This window comes from Panthera onca, chromosome A1 (genome assembly GCF_046562875.1).
Source record: "Panthera onca isolate mPanOnc1 chromosome A1, mPanOnc1 haplotype 2, whole genome shotgun sequence".
Classification (NCBI taxonomy): domain Eukaryota; kingdom Metazoa; phylum Chordata; class Mammalia; order Carnivora; family Felidae; genus Panthera; species Panthera onca.
The window spans coordinates 31,461,665-31,480,416 of NC_138339.1; the positions used below are offsets into that span (position 1 = coordinate 31,461,665).

General features: G+C 35.4%; 1 protein-coding gene across 6 annotated transcripts in view; it reads right to left on the reverse strand.

Annotated features, from left to right (window-relative positions):
• The window catches only part of RICTOR (RPTOR independent companion of MTOR complex 2), a 122,834-nt gene that overhangs the window by 100,032 nt on the left and 4,050 nt on the right, over positions 1-18,752 (reverse strand). The window contains exon 3 of one of the 6 annotated variants that reach the window (XM_060637619.3): positions 15,327-15,368. The exons of the other annotated variants lie outside the window; for them this stretch is intronic. The gene's annotated coding sequence lies outside the window, so the exon portion shown is untranslated. The remainder of the gene's footprint in view (positions 1-15,326; positions 15,369-18,752) is intronic. 6 annotated transcript variants of the gene reach the window in all.

Below are 18,752 nucleotides of genomic sequence, written 5' to 3' on the forward strand. Positions count from 1 at the left end.
ATGCAGCATTTGCAAACCATATTTGCAAGATTTGTAAGCCATAACTTACAAACCTCAAATTTAAAAAAAAGGAAGGATTGAAAATACAAGATTCAAGAGAGCACTTATTAAAAATAATTACAAACATCCAAGCAGAATTTCTTGACATAATTATCATGATTAAAATAAAAATTCGGGGCGCCTGGGTGGCGCAGTCGGTTAAGCGTCCGACTTCAGCCAGGTCACGATCTCGCGGTCCGTGAGTTCGAGCCCCGCGTCAGGCTCTGGGCTGATGGCTTGGAGCCTGGAGCCTGTTTCCGATTCTGTGTCTCCCTCTCTCTGTGACCCTCCCCCGTTCATGCTCTGTCTCTCTCTGTCTCAAAAATAAATAAACGTTTAAAAAAAAAAAATTAAAAAAAAAAAATAAAAATTCAATGGGGAGAATAAACAATAAACACAACTGAGGGGAGAATTAATTAACTGAAAGACACATCTTAAGACATGATACCGAACGTGGCCCCTAAGAGAAAAGGAGAGGAAATACATGAAAAAGCTTAAAAAAACAAGATAATGAGAATGCCTAACATGCATTTAATAAGAGTTCCTAAAGGAAATAAGAGAAAAATGCAGGAGATGCAAAAAGTCAAATATTGAGAATTTTTCAGAATTGTTCAAAGACATGAAATTCTTAGAATCAGGATGCCCAATAAATCTTAAAGTAGGATGCAAATAGCCACGTAAACATATTTCATTAAAAGTATTTCAAGTCAAAGCAAAAAACTGCTAATACTGAAAAAAGACAAATTATCAAGAAATAAAAGCAACTTGATGAAAGTGTACTTTTTTTACATATTAAAAAAACTAATCAAAAATGTATGAACCTTGTATGAAACCTAACTTAAAATGTTACCTGTACAATAATTTACCTGTACAATAATCAGGAAATTTGAACATTAACTGAATATTAGATGAGATACAGAAATTACTGTTAATTTACTTAGTTGTATTAATGGTACTATAGTTACAGATTTTAAAGTCCCTATTCCTTAGAGATACATACTGACATATTTACAAATTAAATATTATATGCCTGGGATTTGTTTTAAAATTATCCACTAGCAGGGCGCCTGGGTGGCTCAGTTGGTTAAGTGACCGACTTCGGCTCAGGTCATGATCTCACGGTCCATGAGTTCAAGCCCCACGTCGGGCTCTGTGCTGACAGCTCAGAGCCTGGAGCCTGCTTCAGATTCTGTGTCTCCCTCTCTCTCTGGCCCTCCCCCATTCATGCTCTGTCTCTCCCTGTCTCAAAAATAAATAAACATTAAAAGAAAAAAAAAAAAAAACCTTTAAAATTATCCACTAGGGAAGGAGGAGGATATACAGCTGAAATAAGATTGGCCTGTATGTTTACAATGGTTGAAATGGAGTGAGCAATTCATGAGGGTTCCTATACTTTTGTCTCTACTTATGTCTATATTTAATAATTTTCATAACATCATATTTTTAATAAAAATCTAATAATCCCAAGTGCTGACAAAAGTAGACTCAGGAGCAGTTCTTACATATTGCTACTCTGAGGATATAGATACAGGAGATAATAGAGATATACAGAGATATATAAGCAGTGATTCTACTACATCAAGTTCTATTAACTCAGAGAAATTTAAGTATTGAGTACCACAATTCACGTATAAGACTATGTATAAAATCAGGGGCGCCTGGGTGGCTCAGCCGGTAAGCGTCTGACTTCAGCTCAGGTCATGGTCTCATGGTTTGTGAGTTCGAGCCTCGTGTCAGGCTCTGTCTGTGCTGACAGCTCAGAGCCTGGAGCCTGCTTTGGATTCTGTGTCTCCCTCCCTCTCTCTGCTCCTCCCCCACTCATACTCTGTCTCTCTCTCAAAAATAAACATTAAAAAAAAATTTTTTTAAAGACTATGTATAAAATCATTGTCTATAATTGTTCATAATAGCAAGGAACTACAAACAACCCAAATGTCCATGATCAAAAGAATGGATAAATAACTATTATTAATTTAATAACACTCACCCTCTGGATTTTTATCTAAGCACTTGATAGACATGAAGCTTAAGTCTTTGAACAAATTTTCGCATTTAATACAATAATCTTGCAAGATGCACGATATCATATCCCTTCCCATGTATAAGAAAATTTAGGCTCAGAAAATTAAATAGCATGTCAAAGATATCCCTGCATATTATGGAGCAAGAATTTGAATCCAGGTCTTCCCTACTACAAACACAATTTTCATTTCACAGTAATAATTAGGAATATATATTTTCAAAAAAAAGAAACAATGTTAATCTTCTAAGCAAAACAGCTTAAACTGATATTAGAAAACAATACAGTAACACAAAAGTAAACAGTAGTTAGTTCAGATCTGTACAAATTACCAATAAGGTTGGGAATAATGTTATTTCACATAATTTACAATTCTTATTTTATGTGTGTGCATGTGTGTAAGCATACAATAAAAACAATTGTGGGGGGTATTTCTGACCAGTTTATCTCAAACAACTTAATACTGGCATAAGTCTCCTCAAAGTACAGTAACAGCTGATCTACCTTTATATAGAGAAAGCCCTCTTCTTTTTTAAAAAGTCTCACTACATTAAGTCATCTCTAAAGTTTCCACCAACTTTAAACTCTAGGTTTAGAGTTCAGCTTATTCAGCTTCAGTTTTAAGCTTCAACTACACTAGTTCCTAACCCATGAAGTCTTTCTTTAGTGTAAAGTTTGGCTTACTAAAAATGCTCGGTTCAGGATCAAGGGATAAATAACAAATGAAGAAATCACAGTACCAGTTAAGAATCACATGCATGGTACTTCTAGCGATTAAACTGACATAGCATGTAAAAGTGTTCAATTGAGTGTTAATTAGGATTACACTCAAATACTCAAATAAACACTCAATTATTTTTTAAAGGCAGATCACTCATCAAAATTTTTCATAATATTTCTCTTAATTTATTTTAGGCTATGACCATGGCTTGCTCCAATACTTTCTCTGGGAAATGCTAACAGTAAAAAACAATAATACAACTTAATAACAGTTAAGTCCTCCTTCTCTATTTGCTAAAAATGAAAAACGTCCCTCAATCAACAAACCAAAACCCAGACATTATATAATCATATTTGTTATGGCAAAACACGTTTCAAGTCTAGTGTCAACCCTAGGGTTGCCAGGAATACTACACTGAGGATTGTGCAGTCTCAGTAGTCCTCACGGGAAAGAATGGCATGATCCCTGAGCAACTTCTGTCATAGCACACACATTCGTTTGCCAACCTTAAAGTAGGGTTTTACTTTGCCAAAGGCACAAATGTAGTTATTCCATAATTTCTTTTAAAAATATTCAGGGGGCGCCTGGGTGGCTCTGTCGGCTAAGCATCCAACTTATGATTTTGGCTCAGATCGTGATCTCAGTGAGATCTGCCCCATTCTCTCTCTCTCTCTCTCTCTCTCCCCCCGCCCCCCTTTTCTCTCACTCTCTCTCAAAAAAAAAAAAAAAAAAAAAAAAATCAGGACTCAGAACTCTACCTGGCAAATAAAAAAATATTTATTAAATAAATAAATGTTCCTGCACAGGGGCGCCTGGCTGGCTCATTCATAACAGCACGTGACTCGTGACTCTTGACCTTGGCGTCATGAGTTTGAGCCCCACGTTGCATGTACAGATTACTAAAAAATAACAATAATAACTGTTCATGCACAGAATTAAAAAGCAAAATTAGGGTCCCCTGGGTGACTCAGTCACTTAAGCTTGTGACTTTGGCTTAGGTCTTGATCTCACGGTTCATGACTTCAAGCCCTGCACTGGCCTCTACTGTCAGTATGGAGCCTGCTTCAGATCCCTGCCGGTTCTCTCTCTCAAAATAAATAAACTAAAAAAAAAAAAACAAAAAACAAAATTGGGTAAAAAGTAAGGATTTTTAGCTTGAACAACCAGCTGAAACAGCTGAAAATCTAGATGCTAAAAGATAGCTTATTGCAGGGACCAAAGTTACTTAAAAAAAAAAAAAAAAAAAAAAAAAAAGGACAATTTTAAAAATACATAAATAAAAGTTATGATGTAAGACAAGATTTCCCCCCAAAATTTACCTGCTATCCTGCTTATTTATCAGAGCCCATATTCAGAATAAAAATTTAAAACACATTAAAGAGAATAAAGGTAAAATTAACTTCTCTCAAAAATAAAATTAACTTCTCCCATTCCTCTAGTTTCCTTACTTATTATACTTCCAATCATAGATTCAACACCTAAAGAAAACATCTAGCAGCAGCACCAGGAAAGTGAAATGAACAGAATCATATTTTACAGAGCTTATGCAAGCCTAATAACTCCCTTCTCAATCTCCTAATTTGTCAATCAAGCTTAACTATCCAACCAGTCTACATTTTTTTGAATGACGAGCAACTAACTTTAAGAGCAAGATCTGATTTATCTTGTAATCTCCATCTTGAAACTTCAGAAAATTTATCAGAATAAAGTACTCTGCCTATGATATACAGTCAATAATTACCTGAATAAATGAATACATTTCTATTCACAGTCACAAAGAACTGTCATTATTAATGACAACTCAGACATTATTTGCTACCTCAAAATACTAAAGTGATTAGGGTTGGACATGTGTCCAACAGCCTATTGAAATAGGTCACAAAAAAGTGACCTATTTTAGTGCAATCATCATTTCTGCAATGTAGGTTTGGTGGTTTTCTCTTGAATACTGAAGTCTCACGTGATTCAAACTGGATATAAAGTGAAAGGATTAATTCACTCACTTATTCATTCAATTAACATTGATTTAGTGGCATGTGTCATGCATAGCCTTCTCCAGGGACCTCAGTCCATTATCCAGAAAACAGCCAGAGTGATCCTTCTAAATCAGGTAACATCACTCCCCTGCTTAAAACCTTCTAATAGCTTCCCTTTACAAGCATACCACAATCTCCCAAGTTATTACTTGCCTGCCTCTCTACTCTCCTACTCCCCACTCTTCCTCTCATTCATTCAGCACTAGCCATTATTTGTTCTTTCCTTATTTCTGGGCCTTTGTACCGTATGTTCTTCGACTTGTAAGAAGCAGACATTCCCCCATAGATCTTCACTTGGTGCTTCCTTGTTAGTCCTAAATCAACTAAGTATCATTGCTTCAGAGAAGCTTTTTCTGACAATCCTCCCAACCACCACTCAACTCTCTTTCAAATATCCAACTGTACGTTATTCAGAACATTTATTAGTAATTAACATTCTATGTTCATGTGTGTGTCTGCATTCTCCCCACTGGAATATAATCTCCTCAAGGGCAGAGACTCAATCTCTGTTACCACTGAATCACCAGGAAAGGAATGGTACCCTGACCATAGTAAAGGTCAATAAATACTTGTCAACTGTGACTGAGGAAGGCACAATATTATAAACAAGGTAACACAGAAAGTTCTATATACTATAAAAGCCCAAAGAAGGAAGATACTGAACCCTGCTTTGGAAATTAAAATTAACTCTGTAGAAAACTTGTTGCTAGCTACTGTAAAGACAGTAGGTTAGATAAGGACAGAACTAGAATAGAGAGACTAGTTATGAAGCCAATGCATTCCTCCAGGAAAGTAAATGGGGGCCTGAATAAACGTATGGCAGCAGAAATAAAAATAACAGATTTGACAGGTATTTCAGAAACAAAATCATTATCATCTGGTCGCAGATTTGATGTGTAAAATAAGGACAAGGAATGAGGCTAGGATGTCTCCTGGGTGTCTGCTTTGGCCCCATTAAAGTACTGCTCTTAATCCAGATGAGAAATATAGAAAGATTTTTATAATAAGATAATTATTAAGTTTGAAATATAGTGATAGAAGTGACATGGCCGAGATACTGAGTGAGCAATATGGAGCCTTCACACTAAAATATAAACTTGACATCATTTATTCAGCTAATAAATATTTAATCAAGTACATACAATGTGTTGGGGTTGTTCTAGGCACTGAGGATACCATGGTGAATGACAAAAGTGTCCTCACAAAACTTATATTCTAAAAGAAAAACAAACAATACTGTAATAGCAGTAGTGACAAAGGCTATGGAAGAGGAAACAATATAAAAGAATCGAAAGTGGCAGAGATGGGGGCTACCTGCAATAGAATGATCAGAGCAGGCCTCACTGATAAACTGATATGTGAGCAGAGAATTAGGTGAAGTAAGGGAGCAAGCCTACAAATATTGGGGGAAGAACAATTCAGACAGAATGTAACAGAGGTACAAAGATTCTGGCTCTAAAAAGAGAGTATGAGTAGGAGTGGATGGCAAGGAGACTGTTTTGCCAAATAGACTAAAAGTATTAGGAAATGAGAATGTATGCAGAGGTAGCCAGAGACCAGATTACAATGGGAGTCATCACACAGAGTGGTAGCATATTTTTTAGAAAAATTTTCTTGTCATACACATTCCAGTATTTAATACAGTGCTGAGAATATAGCAGGTGCTCAGTGACTTCTTTCCAAATTAGTGAAAAAAACAAATCAATGTATTAATGAATCCCCATTTTGTTTGAGCCCAATTTATAGTTGATCAGTTCCCAACCTCCAATTCATCCCCAAAGGATAAATCAAATAGCAATTTAAAGGACTATATTATAAGTTTTAGCAATCTTCAGAAGCAGAATTCTTAAAATGTTTTGAACAGTGACATCATCACTAGAACAAGTATATATTCTTCCAAGGGGACTGCTTAAAGGAAACATCTACTTCAAAGTATATGATTTTTAGATTATCTGCTAAACCAACACATGATTTGATAACTTCACATTTTGTAATGTTTTAATAATCATTTTAGACCAAGCTTGGATCGTGCTGGACAGCCAACAGTTTACTGTATTACTTCAGTTCTATTCTAGGAAAAATCATTTAAAACAGTTGGGAAAAAAAATGATGTACCGTATGTACAAGAGCAGTAAGTAACATAATCCTGAAAAACATGGCTAAAAATATAGATTTACTGCATTTTGTCATTCTTAATTGATAGAATCAAACAAGCAATCACTCACAATTGACCATTAAAATCAAGTATTCTTCTGATAGCAAATAATCCACACTCAGTGAACTAAACAGTCTAGATTCAGAATCAGCAAGGATCTTCCAAGGCTATTAAGTGTTCCTGCCTTCAGGGAATTCCAAACTCATTGTTTTCCATACTTCCAGAGTAGACACATGAAAATTTAAAACATTTTGAATATTTAAAAGAAAGTGAATACTAATATTTTTTAAATTATCAACATTTAGAAAATGCACTTTATCAGAAACTTCTCCACCTCCAGTATAGTGAATACTTGTTTCACTTTCACATTTACTCTTGTTCTTGCATACTGAAATAAGTAAAATGTTCTCTATTCTACTAATCTATGCTTAGCACATATTGCTAAGTTGCTTTCAAGTGTTTAATCAATTTCCTATGCAATACTCAGTTCTAATTTCTTGGAGACAAGCATCAAGAGATGAGCAGTGAAATTTTTTTCTATCAAAGCATCACCAACTCTCAGGGGAAAATAATCCCCAAAATCTAATGAAGGATTAAGTAAAAACAAAAACAAAAAATTCTTTAACAATTAAAATTTATTTTAAAACAAAGAACATAAAACACTATCAGATACAGCAAAAAAAAAAAAAAAAAAAAAAAAAAAAAAAAAAAGTCCATTACTATGGCAATAAAGTACATTACTATTACAATAAAGAGTCACCAGAAGAAAGACTAGAAATAGAAAAAGAAACAGAAACCAGTGAGAGAAACTGAAAAATACTAAGGGAAAGACAGAAAAACAATCACATAAAGACACTTTATAACTGTCAGTGAGGTAGGTCCTAGACACTCTCACTTAGTCTCATCAAGTTCTAATAAATCTACTAAAAAATTCAATCATATTATTGCTCCTTCATGTGGGAAACCTGAAGAATCAGACAGAGTTCTAAGAGTCTCTTTTGAGCTCTTAAAGAGAATCAGAAAAGACATTTAAACACTTATGCTCTTTCAAGAAGCATCTCTCTATTGCATACTCTAACAACTTGTCAACTTTGATGAATACCTGAAACTGCATGTTGTAAATCTAACACATTAACACACTGATATTTCCATATAAGAATATTACTTTTTTTTTTTTTTTTTTTTTTTTTTAATTTTTGTTTTCAACCTTTTTTATTTATTTTTGGGACAGAGAGAGACAGAGCATGAACGGGGGAGGGGCAGAGAGAGAGGGAGACACAGAATCGGAAATAGGCTCCAGGCTCCGAGCCATCAGCCCAGAGCCTGACGCGGGGCTCGAACTCACGGACCGCGAGATCGTGACCCGGCTGAAGTCGGACGCTTAACCGACTGCGCCACCCAGGCGCCCCCATATAAGAATATTACTGAAGTGAGGACCAAAAAGTGTTTATTATCCTCCCTTTTTCCTTGTAGAAATACCAAACCAATTTCAGTAATCATCCCACCAATTTTATTAGGTCAATGCAAAACTTTTATTGAGTTGAAATTCTAATTTTTCCAAATTTTTTTCTAACCTGTAGCTTTGAGCAGCTTATTTTGATCTGATTATACTTTTTCTTAGGATAATCCTTAAGAAAAAACAAAACACAAAAAATTCACCTATGTGTTAACTGGCTACAAACTATTGAAGCAAAAAGTCAGTCTAAAGAGGCAAAAGACTGAGATATTCAGAAAATGATTTTAATTTTTTAAGGAAAGTTGGAATTAATCTCATTATTCCAAACCCTGTCCACTCACATAAATCCACTCCCCATTCAAAAGGAAAGAATCCATCCACATCATGACATACCTGATATACACTTTATATACAACATGGTGATGTAACACCATCATATGCCCATTGATCACTGGGCATATGAAATCAGATACAAGAGTACATACTGTATGGATGTATTACAGAAAGTTCAGAAACAGGCAAAACTAGTCTATGGTGTTAGAAGTCAAAATAGTGGTATCCTTCATGGGGGGAAGTAGTGCCTGGAAAGAGACACAATGAGAGCTTCTGAGGTATTACAATATTCTGATTCTTGATTGGGGCTCTGATCATCCATGTGTTCAATTTGTCAAAATGTACTGGACTATACAATTATGACAAACATTTTTTGGATCCATGTTTTCTTTAAATAAAAAACAGGGGCGCCTGGGTGGCTCAGTCAGTTAAGTACTTGACTTCAGCCCAAGTCATGATCTCATGGTTTATGAGTTTGAGCTGCGCGTTGGGCTCTGTGCTGGCAGCTCAGAGCCTGCAGCCTGCTTCTGATGGTCTGTCTCCCTCTCTTTCTGCCCCTCCCCCTGCTCATACTTTGTCTTTCTCTCTTTCTCTCTCTCTCTCTCTCAAAAAAAAAAAAACCCTAAAAATTTTTCAAAAAATAAACTAAAAAATTTAGTAATATTTACTGCTCTCAATATATTAGGCATTTTAACATGTAAAAAGAGGGTCTAACATCTCCATGTAGTTTTCAAGGCCCTCAATAACTTACCCCTACTTTACAAATCCAGTATGAATACGAAAATTCTATATCTTGATTCATCTCTCAGTAAAATTTTTAATGTCTTTATTCACACTCCATTCCTCTTGATTTAACCACATCCTGCTCATTCAAAGCTGTAACAGTGTCCCACTTTATTTTTTTCCCAGCTCATACCTCTCTCTCCCTTCTCTCATCTCCCCTGCTTTAAATTACCACTAAAGAACACCCAATATCTATTTATTTATATCTATGTGCCAAAATTATAGTAAATATTTTATAAACATTTCATTCATTTCTCAAATAAGTGTTATTCCAGCAGAGATGAGAAAACATGCTCAGAGAAGGCAACTTGTCCAAACTCAAAAAAACTTCTAAGAGGCAGGATCAAGATTCAAATCCAGATCTGTCTGACTCTAAAGGCCATGTTCTTAGCTACAGAGCTAGACTGTCTCTATATTATGCAACTAGCACATTATTTAATGTTATTTTGTTCATATTAGTCATATTTTGTACCTTAATGTCTATCTTTATATAATCGTACCATCCATATTGTATACGTATATTCTAACTCTATCTAAAGTCATACCTTACCTGCTTTAAACCATGCTATGAGGCAATGCTATCTGGAAAACAACCAGGATGTAAAAGTAAGCACTCCAAAAAATGGCAATAAACACTCAAAGTATGTATCTTCAACAGGTTTAGTCATTACAGGTAACATATATTATTGTCAGTAGGGCTCCTTAATTCTTCATAATCACAACATATTTATATTTGTTTTCCATATAATATTAATAACTCCAGTTAGTTTCTATTTTACAACAGTGTAAAAGTAAAAAAATAAAGGACTGCTAAATGTAAGAATGATAGTTGCAATGTAAAGTGATAGCTGAGTACAAGGACACAGCACATAAGATCAAAAAGAGCAGTCCAATGTCATACAAGGTATTAATAAATTGCCCCCCCCACCTCCCACACAATAATCGACATTCATTATGATGACCCCAGCTAAAGATAAAAAGTTAAAATATAGTTGATATATCCTTCTTAAGAAAGGGGAGAAGTACATAATAGTTACAGAAATAATTTTATCCAAAATCTTAAAATGTACATTTTAGAGCTCAGCCAATAGCCTGCTTGAGGGCTCCAAATTGACATTACTACAATATATAGCATACTTATTTAGTCACTAGTTATTCCAGCAATATCATTTATCTTCTATTGTCCTTGTTTTTAAAAAGATTATAAAGGGTTAAGTGCATAGGTTTTAGAATCAAAAATAGTGAATGGGATCTGAATCCTACCTCTCTCTTTTACTGGCAGTTATGACCTGGGGCTAGTTAGGCATCCTCTGGGCCCCACTTTCTTCATCAGTGATATAAGGATATTAAGAGATATTTTTGAGAAATGTAGGAAGACTAGGGGCGCCTAGGTAGCTTAGTCGGTTGAGCGTCCAACTTTGGCTCAGGTCATAATCTCCCAGTCCCTGTGTTCGAGCCCCGCATTGGGCTCCATGCTGACAGCTCAGAGCCTGGATCCTGCTTCGGATTCTGTGTCCCCCTCTCTCTCTGCTCCTCCCACGCTCCAGTCTGTCTGTCTGTCTATTTCTCTCAAAAAGAAATAAACATTATAAAATTAAAAAAAAAAAAAAAAAAAAAAAGAACTGTAGGAAGACTACATTAGATAATTTAAGTAATGTTTTTAACAGTTTCTAGCATATAGTAAAGTTCCAAATATGGTGGTCGCTATTTTTTTTTTGTAATCAAAGACCATGTCTTAAAAATCTAGCAACCAGAACAATGCTGGACACACAAGTAGTACTCATTAGTAGTTGGTGATTGACCTGTATCACAGAAAAGAGTTAAGAGTCTAATAGCACATGGCAGCATCCAACCTGAGTACACCTACTACTTTTATTTGTAAATACTTAGAAAATAAAAAATGAAGGAACTAGGATCGATCACTGAAAAACGATTCCTCTATTAAATTTTGGCTAATTTCATAAGAATTTCATTAACAAATATGGCTGCTCAGCAAAGAAATAAACAACACTGAATAAGATACCTATAAATAAAAAGTTTGAATAATGATGGATGACATTTGTCAGATGCCAGAGAGAAGATTCCTATTTTGAATGAGAGCTAATAAAATAATTTCTAAAGTAGCTTCCAATGTAGTTAAAATAAACATAATGTGTATATACACACACCTCCCCCAAATCCACTCATACTCCAGTACCCCAAGTGAACATTTACTCTCATTACTTATTTTAAAAATAATTACACTTTTTCTCTACCGTACCTTTACAATATAGAAACAATTACTGATATAAATGAAATTTTTTTCCTAGAACTCAAAAATAAGTCTAAACTTTTAAAATAAAACAACTATTAGAAGAATAATAACAAGAAGAAAAGACAACTGCTACAGTTTATCCAAATCCCTTACTCTTCTCCTTTATTATTTTCTTTTGAAGCATAATCAGCACCCTTTTAAATTTCTTCCATTTTGATAGGTAAAACAATAATGTATATTTCTATATTCAAAACAATGCTGAAACATGAACATATAACACTGAATTCTCCCATGACAAAGGAGAAAAAGGCTATTTTAAGGTTCTTATTAAAATACATAAAGTGATTTAGGGGCGCCTGGGTGGCTCAGTCGGTTAAGCGGCCGACTTCGGCTCAGGTCATGATCTCGCGGTCCGTGAGTTCGAGCCCCGCGTCGGGCTCTGTGTTGACAGCTCGGAGCCTGGAGCCTGTTTCAGATTCTGTGTCTCCCTCTCTCTGACCCTCCCCCGTTCATGCTCTGTCTCTCCCTGTCTCAAAAATAAATAAAACATTAAAAAAAAAAATTTAATAAAATAAAGTGATTTAAACATTTTTAAGGCTATGCTAATCTAAAATTTAACTCACTAAAAAGTTGTAAAAACTGATGCTGAAAATTATCCTCATATGACTCACGAAATCTTACAGAAGAATTAATCTGACCTGTTTGGACCAAGTTATGTATGCCATTCAAAAATAACATTGGAAATACAAGCTACAGCAATAAAATAAAACCACAAGTCATTCAAATTAAACAAAGTAGAAAACAGCTATTTGTATTCAAATAGTCCATTATCATGATTTTATACTAATCATGTGACAGATATGATTAAAAACTTATCCACAACACATGTAAATAAAATGTTCCACAATATTCTACCAGCCACCTGGTCACACACACAGAAACTGCCATACAGCTAAATGTTAAAAGTTCACAGCTCACCTACCTCCAACCACTGGAGTCTTCTCTCTTTCTGCAACTCTATTCCCCTCAGTTTTTTCTTTTTCCTTTCTCTCTCTCTCTCTCTCTCTTTTTTTTTTTTTTTTCCTTGGGGGAGGGGGCTGGTGGTGACGGTAGTGGTGTGGCGAAGTTTAGGGAGTGTATTACACAGAATTATGAGTGGAGAAAAAGCAGGGCAATTAAAAGTTTTAGTATATGAGGGATGAACATTAAGCATGGAAATAATTAGTATACTATCTTAAGATGTGATTTCTCAAAGTATGAAACTACATATGCGTGTGTATATATATCCATATGTATACATATATACATACACATATATATACATATACATATATACATATAAAAACATCTAAGAGCAGTTAAATACACTTTTATCTGGTAAGTTGTTCCTTCTAAGTAACTGAAAGTAAATTACTTGGTAGTCTTCTTTGTTTACAGCTCTATGTCTCTTCACTCTTTATTCATTACAAGAAACACATGAAATTACACTAGATTCTGAACAAAACTACTAAAACCCCTGCAAGTGGCAATTCAACTCTCATTTTGCTGCTTTAGTAAAAGCAATAATTTCCCCAGTACACCCTTTACCCAAATAACTAGAGGCCTGGGTAGGGTGCCTGGATTTAGCAATGAAACATTCCACGCTTTTCAGAATGATTTTAATTTCAAATATTCTATCTTACTGTAAGGCCAAATGTTTAATTCTGAGATCAAAAAATATGGTCATTTTAGTGTGGAAAATAACAAAAATAATACCCATCTCATTTATAATCTCTATCTCCATACTGCATACATCTAGAAGTTTGGTAACAAATTTACAGAGCCCTTTGAACATGCAGTATTAATTAACGATGGGGAGAGGAAACACATATACTACAAAACAATGGAAGAAAAAAAATCATTTATATTTGGATTTAGAATAACAGCCAAGCATTTATATACTCATAGTCACAAGCACACAATTATTTCACAATATGCCTATAAGCTCTCAGTCCAGTCCCAAACTACCTTCAAAGTCAAAAGAGCCCTACTTTGAAATGTAATCAATCTTGAATAATTAAGACATTTACATACAGAACTCATCACCAACTTTTTCTCAACATTACCTTCAAATACTGAATAATATTCCAGGAATGTGTTAGTTCACAAAATTAAGTTACAATTTTTAAAACACTGATCCAAAGTTCTACCTATTCAAATGCTACCCTTTTAAGCAAAGGTCTTATACGTGTCAAGACTATTGTGAGGTCTTTCCTCTAAGCTATTCCTTACCTGTCTCCCATTTTTTTCTGAATTCCTCCAGATTCTGATTCCTTTATAAGGACAACTGACAGGCTCTTCAAATATTATTATCTTATATTATGCCCTGATATAGGTATATCCCAACCGTAATATAAACTTGAAGCCAAGAATTGTCCTTCCTGATTCACGGTAACACTTACTAACACAATTATATAATATACTGATCAAAAATATGCTGACTGACATTAACAAACCACTATAAATCTAAATCTTCAACAAAGTGGGGTAAAAAATGGCCAAGTAATTAAAAGAGCCAAATTTTTAAAAATCCAGGTAATTAAAAAACTATTTTTGTATTTCTTAATAAACTCAACTGAATCCATAAATAAGATATTTTGAAGTCTCAGCATATCCTCAATTTCATTGTACTTTATAGAAATTTCATCATTACCAGGTGCTCTGCTCAGTTTATGCAATCTGTCTGGACCAGACTTAAAAATTTTTTTTTTTTTAACGTTTTATTTATTTTTGAGACAGAGAGAGACAGAGCATGAACGGGGAAGGGGCAGAGAGAGAGGGAGACACAGAATCGGAAGCAGGATCCAGGCTCTGAGCCATCAGCCCAGAGCCCGACATGGGGCTCGAACTCACGGACTGCGAGATCGTGACCTGAGCCGAAGTCGGGCGCCCAACCGACTGAGCCACCCAGGCACCCCTGGACCAGACTTAATAAAAGAATGAATTTTAAGAATGTACTTGGGTTTAGGTTCTCTTTCAATCCTGTGACTCTGAACATATATTTAGCTAGTTTTACACAATTATTTTCAACTTAGTTTGGCATCTGCATAATATTTAAAGTATATTCATTGTAGAGATAAAATAAAAGTAGCTCATCAGTTTTAACCTGGCCACACTAACAAAAAAGCACAGATAATACAAAACAATGGATGATCCAAAAAGCATTAACAGTCAACTCTCAATTATTCATATGTGGATTACCTAATATATATTTTAGCCTATTTATGTTTGCTATTCTAATAGTATTTGCTCAGGAAATAAAAATTGATGCTAATCATTCACATAAAAGACACATCAATCTACTGCAGGGGAGGAAAGCATACAAAATCTTCCCAAACCACATATAAATAATGCTATTTAGATTATGTAATTTAGCACTCTTCCATCATTATTCACCTTTTTATTAAGTGCAGGTAAATGAGAGTGGACTGTATTTAGCTTGGTGATAGTCAGAGGTACAGATACACAGGCATGCAAACCATTCACTCACCCCACTGTGCTTTTCACAGCCCTATTTTCAGTAGCCTGAGACCTGGGAGGGGGAGGAGGCAAGTCACTGCAGATGATCACTTAAAAGGAAATTGAGAGTTGACTATAATTTACATTTAAAGTGCTATGAAATACCATCACTCCTACATGTATTCATTGCCGTTCATGGGAATACTTCTCACAGTGATTTAACAAGGCTGTAATGCTTTCTTTTAACCTTTCAATATCCCAGAAACGTGATAGCTGAGAATCACAAAGACGGAAGTGACACTATTACACATGTAACTTAGTATGCGTTTTAGAAATTCAGGAAACTGAAGCCCAGAGAGGTTAAATAGCAAGCCAATATCCTCAAATGAAGTTAAACTGAGTATTCCAGACGTCAACTTCAATGCCACAGTTTCACCGCCTCTTCAACCAAAACTCTCCTCTTGGCTTCAGAGATGATAGTCTTGCTAGTTTTGTTCTCTTCTGTTGGCCACCTTTTTGTCATTGACTCCTACACTATGACAGACACTCTCATCAGCGCATCCTCTAATACTCAAGTCTTTAACTCTAACTACATTTACATTCTTCTTCTCTCAATGACCTATGCAGGAACCAATCAGATCACAACTTCAGAACCATTCTGGTACTCACAGCTACCTTTTATACATCTTTCATAGACTTAATCACCTGATATTCAAGTGTAAAGCTGAACTCATTATCATCCTTCCAAAATGAGTTTCTTCATTTCATGGCACCCTCAATCTCACTGTTCCTCAGGACTACAAACTTAAAATGTTTTTACTTCTACTCTCCTTAATACAATACTACTCCATTTCCCATCTCTCTCTCCATTCTGCCATTCAATAAATACTTCAGTTATTATTATATGACAGATGCTGGGAAAGCTTAAGATCTGGTGAGGGAACAACAAGTGGACAAAGAACTTAAGGCAATGGGAAGAGATATTTAGAAAGGAATAAACACAGATGTGGAAAAGTAGAGGAGGAAGCAATGAATTCCCACTGGAATGATTTTTAGCAGTAGCACGTGACCCAGACCTTAAAAAATTAGGATTTCAATAAAGAGTGCTGAAAATGAAATTCTAGGCAGAGGAAACAACCTACCCAAGTTCAAGTCAATAGAAATGTATGCCAAGTACAAGGAATAAATTATTTTTGACTAGAGCAGATTCTCAACCAGGGGTATAACACTATCTGCACAGGGAAAGAACAAGAATGGGGAGGAAGGTGCTTTAGAGTAGCAAAATCTCCTTATCCTCTTCAAGAAGCACTGTGTGTAAAGAAGGAAGAGAGTGTGTTACAACAGATAAACTATGCACAGAGGTTGACAGAATAATACGATTAAGACAGTACAGAAGATAACAATTCTGAAATAAATCATAAAAGGCCTTCAATGCCAAGCTAAGAAATCTGGACTTGATTCTGTGAGCAAAAATGAGGCAGTGAAGTGTAAGTGGTTTTTTGTTTGTTTGTTTTTGTTTTTTACTTAAGGGAATGATGATAAGATCAGATCTATATTTCAGAAAAATAATCTTGGCAATCATATAGTAGAGAAAGTGAAAAAAGGTTCGAGAAGATTTTACATCATCCAAATGAGATAATAAAGATGTGAACTAAACCAATGACAATGGAATATGAAGAGACTAGATTCATTAGATATTTCAGAAGCAAACTGGAGGACCATGGCAACTGAACAATAAGCAGTAGGTCTCTAGCGTGGTTATTAGGAAGGATGCTGGTGGTAAATAGAAAGGGAAAAGGGAATATGCAAAGTCTTACACATTGGGCCTTTTAGAGGAGTACTAGACAAAAAATGCTAATATGTTTTGCAAGCTTAAGAGAAAGGGTCTGAATAAAAATATAGTTAACATAACCATCTCAACTCTTGGATTTTTTTTTCAACTCATGGATTTTTGAAGCCATCAGTGAAAAGACTGTTCAGGGACTCTGCACTATAGGAGACAAGAAGATCAAGGACAGAACCTTAGGGTTCACTTGCTTACGGAGCTGCAAAACCAGTCAGTGAACAGAGAAGGAGCAGCATGAGAGGTAGGAAAAGAAGTAGGAGAATATTTCACAAAAGTCAAGTGAAGAAATAGTTGCAAGAATAGCAACAGTGTGGTGGCTACAAGTGCATGATCTGCAGTTAGTCACTCACTAGCCCCTAAGATCCTGACTGAGTTACTTACCTAAATTTCAGACCTTCAGAATTTTAAAGGCTATATCCTCCACTACAGGGATAAAAAGAACACTTCAAACAGTTATTAAGGATTAAGTGAGATAACATATTTTAGTGCCTGGAACAAAACTATTAATACAGTAGTAGCACTAAAATAGAATGGGGAACTTAAAAATGCCAATGAATTTTGCATGAGATTACCAGCATCCTTCAAAAACCTATTTTCAGTACAGGGGGAAAGCTGTGCTTAGAAGACTATAGTGTTAAGGAAGAAAGCTACAGAGTGATGATAAACCGTTCTTTCTATAGAACCTATCGAAAAACAGCTGTTTTGTAATCTTTGTCTTTATCTTTCCACACCTCCCACCACCATCCCATGCCTGGTTTAGTACCTGACCCATATGAAGGATACAAGAAATGATTACTGAACATGACAAAAATTAGCCAATAGCAAGGAAGAAATGAAAAAGCAAAGGATCTTAGTTCTACAAAGAATCTTAGAGAAACAGTATCAGGAGCATAAAATGCCTTTCCAGGTTAGCCTTAGAAAGGAACAGAGATGCTTTATTCCCTGACTCAGGGAAACTGAAGTATGTATGAAATATAAAAAGTTGGCTCAGTAAGTAGAGCATGCAACTCTTGATCTGGGGGTCATGAATTTGAGCCCCAGGTTAGGCACAAAGATTACCTCAAAAAATAAATAAAGGAGAGAAGAAAATGGAATTAACATTAGACAGCTTCTACCTTCTTAATAAAGAAATATAAGTACTCTGCACAAAGTAAGAGAACTCCAAAGTCAGTCTGAACTCTGAAGAAAACAAATTAGTTGGTAACTGCATTTCAAAATATATTCACCTTCATTTCTCTCCAACACCCTCGTCTAGTCTCCCACCATTTCTTAGATTACATCAGCAGCTTCCTAGGCAGCTCCTCTTCACGCAGACTTTACCCTCCCCAAGGTGTGGTATATTCTCTTGAGAGCCCACGTTTCCTTTCACTATGTTCCTCACTATTCTTATAAGTCAACCACTCTGTGAAGCTTCTCTAATCCTCTAACCATCAAACAGTTCATCATTTTCTTCTCAAGGCTACTTCTAGTCCTTGTGCAGTCTGATTACTTAACTCATCGTTCCATATTGCAGGCACTTTATTATGTCTATTCCAGTAAACTCCTAAAAAGAATAACATCTTCCTTATCTTCATTCCTTCAGCACTTAATTCAGCATTTAGGATATAATGG